Source organism: Equus asinus, chromosome 22, assembly GCF_041296235.1.
Source record: "Equus asinus isolate D_3611 breed Donkey chromosome 22, EquAss-T2T_v2, whole genome shotgun sequence".
Lineage (NCBI taxonomy): Eukaryota > Metazoa > Chordata > Mammalia > Perissodactyla > Equidae > Equus > Equus asinus.
The window spans coordinates 49,279,538-49,291,725 of NC_091811.1; the positions used below are offsets into that span (position 1 = coordinate 49,279,538).

General features: G+C 42.6%; 1 long non-coding RNA gene across 2 annotated transcripts in view; it reads right to left on the bottom strand.

Moving 5' to 3' along the window:
- The window catches only part of LOC123279968 (uncharacterized), a 40,117-nt gene that overhangs the window by 11,817 nt on the left and 16,112 nt on the right, over window positions 1-12,188 (bottom strand). For both annotated transcript variants that reach the window (XR_011496853.1, XR_011496852.1), the window contains exons 2-6: window positions 9,664-9,791; window positions 5,365-5,454; window positions 3,467-3,821; window positions 2,947-3,156; window positions 188-268 (exon numbers count right to left, since the gene is read on the bottom strand). This is a non-coding gene — a long non-coding RNA (uncharacterized lncRNA). The remainder of the gene's footprint in view (window positions 1-187; window positions 269-2,946; window positions 3,157-3,466; window positions 3,822-5,364; window positions 5,455-9,663; window positions 9,792-12,188) is intronic.

The window sequence follows — 12,188 nt, forward strand, 5'->3', positions numbered from 1 at the left end:
CTACCAAGGTGATGGCAAGCCAGTTCCTGGAAACTTCACCATGGGCTCTCACAAGCCAGTGCCAGGGGCTCCAGCACACCACTGGTTCCAGGCCTTCAGGGCAAGTTCAGCCAGCATTCTTCTCATCACAGACTTTTGGATTTCACAAGCTAAAAAAAGAATTTTTGAAAATGAGAGAAAGACTAACCTTCTAAAATCTTCTCCACCTTCCTTCTTTCCTTCCTGTCTTCTTTCCTTCCTTCCTTTCTTCCTTTGCCATGCAGAGGTGCTAAAAAAACAAATGACAATCTACAGTCACCATCATTTCATAAAAGAAACAATATTTCAATAGCAAAAAAGTGAGAATTTCAGAATAAAAAATGGCCCTTTAAATTCAGATCTGTGAAAATCTTATTACCTTACTTGTCTTTCTAATTTTGTTATTAACCAGAGAAGTTTTGGTGTAACCACTAGGATGTCTTTGGCCACAAGCGATAGGAAATCTGGCAGTGGCTTAGTAGCTCAGGCTCATTTTCTTAGATATCAAGAGGCCTAGAGGTTAGTGGTTGCCGGCAGTGGTTCACTGGCTGTCATGCGATCAGACACCCACTCTTTGCCTAGCTTTCCTTTCCACCATCTTTAGCCTGTAGACTTTTTCCTCATGCTTGTAGCCCCAAGGTCTTAAGATGACTGCTGTACTCCCAGGAAGATAAAAGAAAAAGGGCAAAAGGCCTTGTTGTGGGTTGAATTGTGTCCCCCCAAAGGTATGATGAAGTCCTAACCCCAGGCACATGTAAATGTGACCACATTTGGAAATCGGGTCTTTGCAGTTGTAGTTAGACAAGATGAGGTCATACTGAATTAGGGTGGGCCCTAATCTAATCAAGAAGATTACAAGAAGAGAAAGTAGAGACAGACACAGAGAGAGGAACCCCACGTGAAGACACAGAGAACATACAGAGGGAAGAGGGCCGTGAGAAGATGGAGGCAGGAATTGGAGTGATGAAGCTGCAAGCCAAGGAACGTCAGGATTGCTGGCAAGCATCAGAGGCGAGGAGGAGGCAAGCAAAGATTCTTCCTCAGGGTCTTTGGAGGGAGGGTAGACTGCCAACGCCTTGATTTCAGGCACAACCTCCAGAACCGTGAGGGAATAAGAGGATGTTGTTTAAGCCACCGAGTTTGTGGCATTTTGATATGGTAGCTTTGGGAAATGAACACAGGCCTCTTCAGCACGAAGTCTTGTCTTGGGAGGTTTCCAGATTTCCCCTTATATCCCATTGGCCAGAACTGGGTCAGATGCCCAAACTTAGAACAATCAACGGCCAAGGGGAAGGAGATTTCCCTGATGAGTTTAGACCTATCCTGATCCATCCTTGGGCCCGGGGTAGGGACTACTCTCCCTATGGTCAAGGGCCCTCTCCCCATCACCTGATCACATTGGGAGAAGGGAAATGGCCCCAGGGTGACAACAGGTAATGATCATCATATGTGAAAATGGACTGTTTTGTTGCTCTGAGGGCAGCAAGTTAGCAATGCTGCTCTATTTAGCAGTGTTTGAGATTCATCTCAAAACAGATCTTCACATTCTCCAGAAGCACTCAGAAATTTAGGTAAAGGAACCAGGTAGGTGGTTCCAGGATAAAAAGTTAGAAAGGCCAGGACATCTGAAGGCAGTGTTCACAGGGAGAGGTCATAGGGTCTCATCTGCCACCAAGAGAAGGATGGTAAGTTTAGAGACAACCAAGTGTCAGGAGACTGGAAATCTCAGGGAGGAGGATAGGCAGGTGAAATGATCTGGTACAATGAAAATCCCCATCCCTACTCCAAGGGAACTATTAACCCAGAATGAGGGGAAAAGAGAGAGAAACCAGGGATGTTATTTTAACTAGGCAGCAACATATAGTAGGACGTGTTTTTACCCTTCATTCAGTGACACTTAAACAGCACCCAACAGTAAACGTATCAATGTTGTTAAATATCTTTTTTCACAGCTAAGACAGAGACTAAACATGTTCATGAAGTCAGCTCTGAGGACCAGAGGTGACAGAAAGAGCAGCTATCTGAGCATCCTATCTCCCAGGCAACCCCCAACTCTACATTTTCTGGAATTCCTCTTAAAATTAAATTGGCTTCATTGAAGGCATATCTGGGAGCCACAGACTCATCGTATGGCGGTCACATCTTGTAAAGACTGTGGCTTTACAAGTTAGAGGAAAATTACACTTCCACTGGAGTCTTCCTATACATGCCAGCCAGGCCCTGTCTGCTACCTCTTCCAACTGGATCCATCCTTTATCCCACCTGCTCCAAGAATAGGGTTTTAATTGGCCAACTGGTCTACCTGCATCTTCCTGACCACACCAAGCCTTTTGACTCATAGCTGCTTTATTCTCACAGTTTGCTCTGCCTGAGGGCACCTCCTCCTTCTTGGTGTCCCCTCTGTTCCCCAGACATACATCTGTCAGAGCACCAAGCCATTTTGTGGCATTTATTAAATTACATGTCTATCTTCCCTTACTAAGGGCCTTGGAGGCAGTAACTATGCCTTAGTTATCTTTGTGTTCCCAGCATCTAACACAGTTGGGAGACTATTAAATGTTGGATGAATAAAGAAATTATTAAAAACTAATCCCGAAGGAAACAGATCATGTTCTATATTCCTCAGGTGGCGCTCAGAGGGATCAGTGATGTCCCACACAGAAGCCTTAGAGCGACAAGAATCCAGGAAGGGTGTTGGCCACAGGTCTTCCCCATCTATGGAAAAGCGCGGGGTATAGTCACAAGGCAAATATCCTTTGCACTAATCTGATTCTTTTCTACCAAGTTCTATGCTTAGGTGTTGTGATCTCCGTTTCTAATACAAATTCTTCTTTCTTTAGAAATTGAAAGAAACTTGAGCCATTTCTTAGGTAGTTTCAGGACCAAACTGCTTCTCAGAGTTGAGGGCTTCCTTCTCTGAATGTGTACCTGAACAGGTAGCGGTCAGCACTGAGAGTGGCAGAGACTTCCTTCTCTGCATGTGCACCTGAACAGTTAGCAGTCAGCACTGAGAGTGGCAGAGATTTGCAGCTATGACCATAACATGGAAACTCCCACCATCCAGGTTGAAATGTGAACCATAAACCGCAGCCATCCCATTTCACTGTGGTGCCGGGGCTGGCGGAGGAGGAAGGGAGTCTGTAAAGGGAAAGAAGTGCAGAGGACTGTCAGACACATGCTCATGTTCTGTGTTCTCCCTAAAAACAGACTTATTGCTGGTAAAGTGGACTTTCTCTAGCCCTGGTTATACAACTGCTGGATTTAGGTACCAGAGTCATGTTGCTTCTTATTACAAAACGCCTCTGCATTGCATTTTGTCCTGTTTTCATTTCTGCCATTTAGTAGGTCACTGTGAACTTTTCTCCATGTTTGCTGACAATACCAGAAAGATGTGGGGGGAACCTCCACCCATCACAGGATCTCCTACTGTTCGTTCTTCATGACTCACCTTGCTTTGCTGGGTTTTTTAATTTCCTCTATCTTATATCTTGATCATTTTTATCTTCTCTTTTTTCTTCCACTTTATTGCTCACATCATTGATTTCCTACCACAGTGTCTGAAAGTTACTTTAAGAAGTTATCTAAGCAGAACAGCATGCATCGTGTTTTCGGACCTTCAGAGATGGTCCGCCACTACTCCATGGGGTGCTTTTGTGGGAACGGGGAAAAGGCGATCCTTCTGGGCAGATGCAGCCCCACACCAGGGTACACGGCTTGGTGGGCAGAAAGCAGACTGATTTCAGGACCAACTCTATTGTCCATTCTTGTGCTGTGAACAACCTGCTCAACCAGAAGGTGCAACCCTATTCAGAAAAGAAGAATCCATAATCTTGTTTAAATACGTTGTTATAGCAACCACTATTCTCATGATGAAAATATTCTTCTTTAAAGTCCATTTAATGGATGAATGACCTTGAACACACATTTATTTCTTCAATTTTCAGTACTTTACAGATCCTTAAATGCCACTCAAGGCTACATAGGGCTTTCAGCTGCCAGTAACATCAAATCCGAACACCATGGACTTATTTGCTAGGCTGTCTCTTCCTTTTATGCTACATTGCCATCCCACATTTTGTCTTCATTTCAACAAACAATTAATGAGCATGGACTATGAGCCAACTCTTCAATCCCATCTTTTGCTTCTCTCCAGCTTGGTATTTTCACTTCAACCAGCCCTATGACAAAATGGGTGTCCTTGAAATTTCTGAACAGAAGGCCCCCGAGATGTTTGGCGAGCCCTCGGCATAACTTTCTGCTACTCCAGGCCTGGGATCCACAGAAGAGACCCTCGGGCCAGTTCCTCCAGCCCCGCCTGGCCCTTCTTGGCCATTCTTATCCTCCTCCCCACAAGCCACACACCCGCTTCAACGCAGTGTGCTCAGAAACCTGCCAGAAGGGAGCAAACAAGGTCAGTATCATTTGAGGGGATCTCTAGGTATAAACTCTACACAGAAAAAAAAATCAGACTTTATTCACATAGTGTTTTGTTATCTAGAAAATACTCTCACATGCATTATGAGTTCATGTAATCCCGAGTTGGAATTATCATGCAAAAAGTAAAAAAACTTAGACTGGTGAAATTCAGTGATCTTTCATGCTGTCTCTCCAGCCTGTCCTTTTCTAGGATTTGAGCTGGTTCACTAAAAGACACAGTGAAAGCCCTGCCCAGTGTGGCCCCATTTTCTGGGTCTCAGTCTCCAAAATGGGTGCAGATCTGACGCCAGTTCCACCTGTTTGGATCCACTTCCTCCTTGCCCTGGTCCCTGAGCCTGAGGCCTCCACACCCTTGCTCTGGCTCCCTCTACTTGGCCTTTCTTCCTTCCAGCTCCCTGCAGGCTCAGGGTGAAGTGATTTCTCTCGTCTCCCTTTGTCCTGGGAACAGAAGGTCCTTTATGCCAATACCAGTTTCCAAGGGAAACTGCTTTATAGGCAGCCACCCAAATCCTGAGTCTGGGGTGCAGCTTCCTTCACAGAGACCTTCATACGTTTCAAACAACAGCAGTAGTAACTAATGCTCATTGCTGTCGACGTGACAGGCATGGCAGTTCATCTTCACCACAAACATGCACGGTGCCGGCTCAGAGGATGCCCATTACAAACAAGGGAGCTGAGACTGTTGGTAAACAGCACCCCGCTGACTTCAAAGCCTAGAGCTGCGTTTTCAGACTCTCTTCACCCCTTTATCTTCTGTCAGCTTCACAATGCCATAAATTTAATTAAATCCATCCTCAGAGACACACAATTTTTGCTTGAAATCCCCAGGTTCCTTCCTAATTCTGTACCCTGTTATTGCCATCCAGCAATCCTTCGCATCTCAGAGGACCACTACTCCCGGATGCTCACCTCGATCTTCCCCAGGCAGATAGCGTGGTCACAGTGGAGCGCATTCACTCTACTCTCACCCTTGGCATTCTGGAAGAAGCCATGTTTCCACTGTAATTAGGAAGAAGAAATATTCACCACAGGCCTGTAGCTCTCCACACACACTTGCAAATATTTGTCATCAGGTCTTTGCCCTAAAGCAGAGGCTCTCAGCCTCGGTCACACAGGAGAATCACCTAGGAGCTTTCATAAAGTGTGGCTGCCTGGGCTCCTGGCCCCAGGGGAACTCAAGCAGTGTCAGGTGAGGGGGCCTAGGGTCAGGTATTTATTAATATTTTTTAGTGTCAGATGATTCTAATGAGAACCTCTGCCTGCCTTTCTCTTTGCCAATCCACGTCCATTACCATTTTCTGGAGTTGACTCAGACTCATCCAGACACAACATGGAGCACCCAGCACAGCACCTGCCAAAGAGATGATTGATTTCTCTCCGTACATCCTCATTAGCTCCTGCACAACAGAACACGAGTTTACTCTGCGTCTTCTGAGTGAATATGTTCAATCTACCCGCCTCAGCACAGAATATCTACACAGTCCACCTTCGGTATCTGCGCATTCCACATCCTCAGATTCAACCAACCGTGGATCGAAATGCCTACGATGGTTGTGTGTGTACAGACGTTTAGGTCATTATTCTCTAAACTATACCATATAACAACTATTTACATAGCATTTACATTGTATTAGGTATTATGAGTGATCTAGAGATGATTTAAAGTATACGGGAGGATGCACGTAGGTTGTATGCAAATGCTATGCCATTTTATACGACAAACTGGAGTATCCTCATTTTTGGTATCTGTAGGGGAGGGTCCCAGGACCAATGCCCTCCTGACACCAAGGGATGACTGTACATTATTCTAGAATTATTGTTTTCTCATTGCATATAGATCTGGTTTCCTTAAACCAAACGGTAACTATCTCAAGTGAGGATGGAGTCCTGGGCTTTATATTCTTGGCCTCTTTCCACAGTGCCCGCCAAGAGCTTCTAAATCACAATAGACAGTCAATGGATGTTGATTACAAGTAGAACCTATTCTTTTTGCTTTCATTTTCCTTTGATATGAAAGTCAAATAGGCTGCAGAGAACAGTGTGTTTAGAGGGCTCAAGTAAGAGAAATATGTAGCCTGGAAAAAAACCCAAAGATGTCCAATAAGAAAAAGTGAACTTATATATTCTGCAGACTGATTACCTGTCAAAGTGGGTTATCCTTTTAGATACGAGCCATTCAAATGCTAAAAGATCTCCTTCAAAACTTTCCTTTGGGAACAGTTGCTGGAGTCTCTGCGTTACACAAAAGGCTCCAGCTTTCTCTTTAGAATAAGGTAGGCTCAGATGAGTCCGGAGCTCTGCTCTCATGGTGAGCATTACATTGACGGTTTGGTTCCTAGTCTAGGCTTTGCTGCTAACTAGCTATGACCTGGATACGTCATTGAGTCCATCAGAGCTCAGTGACTCCCAGAGTTCTCCATAGTAATAATGTTCGTAAAAATGCTGACATGGATGGAGTACTTGCTGTGCACCGGGCCCTGTGCTGAGTACTTTTCATACATTATTTCATTTTACCCTCACAATCACTCCTTGAGATGGGTACTATCATTATCTCCAACTGAGGCAACCGAGGCTCACAGAGATTAATTTGTCCACGATCACAGGGGAAGCACATTTTGGTGAAAGTGTATTCCTTCCAGACTAGCTCAAATGTCCATTTCTCTCTCCCCATGTCTGTAAGCAGAGTGCACGCTTCTGGGCTCCTCTGGCACTCTACACACAGTGTCATTTTAGCGCTTCTCCCTGTGTAGTGTGTTAATTGTTTTTGTATGTTTTCCCAACAGACTGAGAGCACCTTGAATTCAGGGCTTTGCAATTAGTAGACACTCAATGTATGTGCCAAGTTAGTTGTACGAACTCTCATTTAGTCCTCACCACAACTTTGTAAGTAGAACGTTTCTTGCTTCTACAGATTAAGACTCAGAGAGGTTAAGTAATTTGCTCAAGTTCACACAGGAAGTAAAAAGTGGAGTTAGGTTTTGAATCTGGGCATGAGACTGCCCCTACTCTGTGCTGACATCAGTGTCCACTCAATTGTCCAAGCCAATCCAGAAGCCAGTGTTAAATTAACTAAACAGGGAGACCAATAGACTCTAATGCCATGGTGGCTTATGTAAGCAAACCCAAATTTAAGCCTGTAAATGCCTCAAGGTTACCAAACCGAAACCTAAGGACAAGCAATCACCAACAGCCAACCAGGCTCTAAGCTACAGCCAATCAGTAACTTCCTTACTGTGCTTCCGCCTTCTCCCCATCAAAGTGTCTCCCGGAGCTCCTGTTGGAGCACTCCTAACCACTTTCGATTTGGCCGCTGCCTGATTTGAATTGTTTTTGCTCAAATAAACTATTAAAAATTGTAACATGCCTCAGCTTATCTTTTTTTTAATGATTGGCACCTAAGCTAACATATATTGCCAATCTTCCTTTTTTTTTTTTTCCTTCTTCTTCTCCCCAAAGCCCCCCAGTACATAGTTGTATATTTTTAGTTGTGGGTCCTTCTAGTTGTGGCATGTGGGACACCGCCTCAGCATGGCTTAATGAGTGGTGCCATGTCCACGCCCAGGATCTGAACCCACGAAACCTCGGGAGGCGGAGCTCATGAACCTAACACTCAGCCTCGGGGCCGGCCCCTCAGCTTATCCTTTAACACAAGGGAACCTTTCTCTACAATGATTCCCTGCTCGAGATTCCTGCCTGCTCCCCCACTCCACACCAGTCATCCTTTCGTCCATCACCTCAACCCCATCTGCTGATCACCACCACAATTCAAATTACCACCTTCACCCACCTGGATCACTACAATAGCTAGGGTTGAAGATTTGGAATTTCAGCTGACCTCCAAAACAAAAAGATTAAAAATTATGGATGTCTTTTACAAACTACAAGCATTTCTTATACAGTAATCTCCCTTAGAGACCAAGACATACTTGCAGGCACTTAGCCCTAAGTAGCTTAAATCATGGTTCTCTGGGATGTTAGAATTTCATTTTGCCCCTGTGACATAAATTCCAGTATGAGGATCAGCCACTGTTCTAGTCCTATAAATCAGGTGAGGCAACCAGATAGTCTCCACGATTCTAACCTCGTTTGTTGATTGCATTTCAGTAGTTTATTTCAGAGTCTGCCGTTTCAGCTCCAATTTGCTAACTGTCCTTATTTTCCTGAGATGCTGTTTTTAACTCATTTCGTTGCTTAGTCTCTCCAGAGGTGGGGCTTTCCTTGCTCTTGTCCTCCCTAAGCTGCATTCCTGGCTTCCTGCCTACCTGTCTTGACTTGAATAAATATCATGTGCTCTTGATGCGTTTTTCCTATGCTCCGCCACCTGTAGGGTCACTTGGTCCCATTGTGTTAAGACCTCCCTGTAGTACTGGCTGCTTGCCCTTTGCTGCAAGCATCCTTCAGTTAACTTCCTCACATGCTCCTGAAACAGATCTGTCTCCCCACCACCTGCCTTGGCTCAGGAGTGGGTCTCTTTACAAGTACTGGAACTAGTTTAGACCCATAAATGTCCCTTTGATATCCACTTATTGCAAACACAAGAGAAACTTCTGCAGACCAAAGGAAGTCAGTCATTTTTGGCAGACTGCTCAAACTGTTTCAACAATGAAGCTTCTCCAAATAGTAAGGTCTCCTGTTCTTCTGGGAACCGTGGAACAAAGCACTCTAGTTAATATTCTCAGGTGACCTGCCAAGAAGAAAGGTCACACTGGTAGGAGTTCCTTCTACTATTTAAAGAACAGATGTTCCTTAGATGGAAAAGCGGCAGTTTACGGCCAGAGTTTCAACGAGGCAGGGAAACGTGCGATGTGACAAAATCAGATACTGAATGAAACTGTTCTCTTCAAAAGGAACACCGGCCATTTACTCTGTTTTGGAATTCCATTGAAAGTTATAGTATTCCTTTTGAGTATCGTGAATTATCTATTAGCATTATATAATCAACTCGTTAAATGAAGAAACGTGTTCTTGTATGAGAGAAAAGGAAACCCATTTTAAGTCTTTGGGAATTCGTCTTGAGGAATATTTCTAAAAGTTAGAGTTACGTCTCAGGGGAGAAAATGGGGATTATGAGAAAATGAAACCATCTCTCTCCATATTCATTATGTTTACAATTCAATTCCATCTATCAATTGGTGGCTGTAAGTCTCTCCCTTTTTCCTCCTCTGACTTTCTAAATTCATGTAGCGGCAGCAATTCCCAAAAACCTACCTGATAGAAGAGCAGAGGAGGGGCGGGTGTTACGTTATAGAAGGTGACGCTCCCGTGAGTAATGCGCTGCAGTGAGAGCCGGAAAGACAAAGATGCTCAAGCAGTCCCAGGACGTTTAATATCAGCTACTGAGGCAAGTGAGGAAGATCCAAGAAAGTCACACCTGAGTCCATCAGAGTTGTCTGTTCCAACTTTTTCCGTTTTCCATTTCCTCACCTTTCATTCACTTTTTTTGTGTAGTTAAATATTCATTTTTCACTTTATTATGTCCATGCAAATAGTATGCGCAACTTAATGTTGAGTGCACCATGACAACAGTATTTTTACCATTTGTTCTTTTCCTGCAGTTAACAACTGCCTTTAAAAAATGTTGCTGAGTTTTCTTTGTCTCTATTACAATTCTTTCCACACCTTCCAATATTCTAGCAGCCCAATTTTCCACAAGATCCATCAAACTAGGTCATGTATCAATTCTGATTCCAAAATAAATGAATTCTTTGAAATTTGCAAGGGCTATGATATATAGCTCTATGTTATGAAATTTGAAAATCTTGACATTTTCTAAGTAGAGTGTTTATGAGCATTCTTTTTAAAAATATGAAAACCAGGGGCTGGCCCAGTGGTGTAGTGGTTAAGTTCATGTGCTCTGCTTTGGTGGCCCAGAGTTCGATGGTTGGCATCCCGCATGCGGACCTGCGCACCGCTTGTCAAGCCATGCTGTGGTGGCTTCCCACACACAAAGTGGAGGAAGATTGGCACAGATGTTAGCTCAGTAACAATCTTCCTCAAGGAAAAAGAGGAAGATTGGCAATAGATGTTAGCTCAGGGCCAATCTTCCTCACCACAAAAAACAAACAGACAATAATGAAAAAAATATGAAAACCATAAAAAAAGTAGGTAAATCATACCATCTTCAAGTGGGAGTACTTTGCTAGGAGGCAGTAGAGCTCAGGAGCTAAGCCTCTGGCAGTACAGCACCGAGCTTCAAATCTTGGCTCTGTGCCCACCGGAAACAAGATGCTCACCTATTTGTGCCTCAGTTTTCTCACATATAAAATGGAGATAATAGTACCTACCACAAGGACTGTTTGAAGTTTAACTTAGATGACATACATAAATCACTTTATATAATGTCTGACACAGTAAATAATCAGTGAATATTAGCTGTTATTTAGTGCAGTAGCAAAGGAAGAAACAATGAAAAACATGCTGAAAGACTTTATCTAAAGCTTATGTACGAAAAAATACAAACACAAAATTAAAAGGAAAACAATAAGCTGGAAGAAAAACATTTGCACATGTATGATAGAGCAAAGATTAACATATTTAATATATAATAAGCCTTAAATAAAATGGAAAAACAGGCAAAGTACACAAATTGGCAGCTTATAAAAGAAATAAACTGGCTATGTGGAAACATATCTGCCCTCACTTATAATAAAAACTGCTTATTAAAATGTAATGATATACAAAAAAGAGAGAAGACATAATTACTAATATCAGAAATGAAAGAAAGGCCATCACTACTGATCCCACGGACATTAAAAGAACAGTAAAAAATATTATGAACAACTCTTTGCCCACAAATAAGATAACTTAGAAGAAATGGACTATTTCTTCGAAAGACACAATCTGCAAAACTCATACCAAAAAGAAATAATCTGAATAAGCCTATATCCATTGTAGAAATTGACTCAGTAATTAATAGTCTTCCAAAACTGAGAGAAGCAGGTCCGAATGGGTCCACTGGTGAATTCTACCAGACATTCAAGGAAGAAATGATACCAATTCTCTGAAATCTCTTCCAGAAATAGAAAGTGAAGGAGTCCTTCCTAACTCATCGTAGGAGTCCAGCACTACCCTAACAGCAAAGCCAGACAAAAACATCGAAGAAAGGAAACTACAGACCAATGTCTCTCATAAACATAGAGGCAAAAATTCTCAACAAAATATTAGCAAGTCAGATCCAGCAATGTATAAAAAGAATTATACACCGTGAGGAAGCGGGATTTATTCCAGGTATATGAGATTGGTTCAAAATTTGACAATCAATTAATGTAATTCATCACATCAATAGGCTAAAGAGAAAAATCATATGATTATATTGATAAATGTAGAAAAAGCATTTGAAAAAATCCAATACCCATTCATGATTAAACAAACAAATGAAACCTCAGCAAACCAGGAAAGGAGGGAAATTTCCTCAACTTGATGAAGAATATCTATAAAAATACCTACACCCAGCATCATACTTCATGGAAACTAGAGGTTTTACCCCTAAGATTAGGAATAAGGCAAGGATGTCCCCTCTCATCACCCCTTTTCAACACTGTACTAGAAGTCCTAATTAATGCAACAATATTTTTGCAAAAAAAAGGAAATAAATAGTATATAGATTGGGAAGGAAGAAATGAAACTGTCTTTGTTCACAAATAACATGATTGTGCAGAAAATTCCAGAGAATTGACAAAAACCTTCTGGAACTAATAAATGATTATAGCAGGTTGCAAGAAACAGGTTAATAT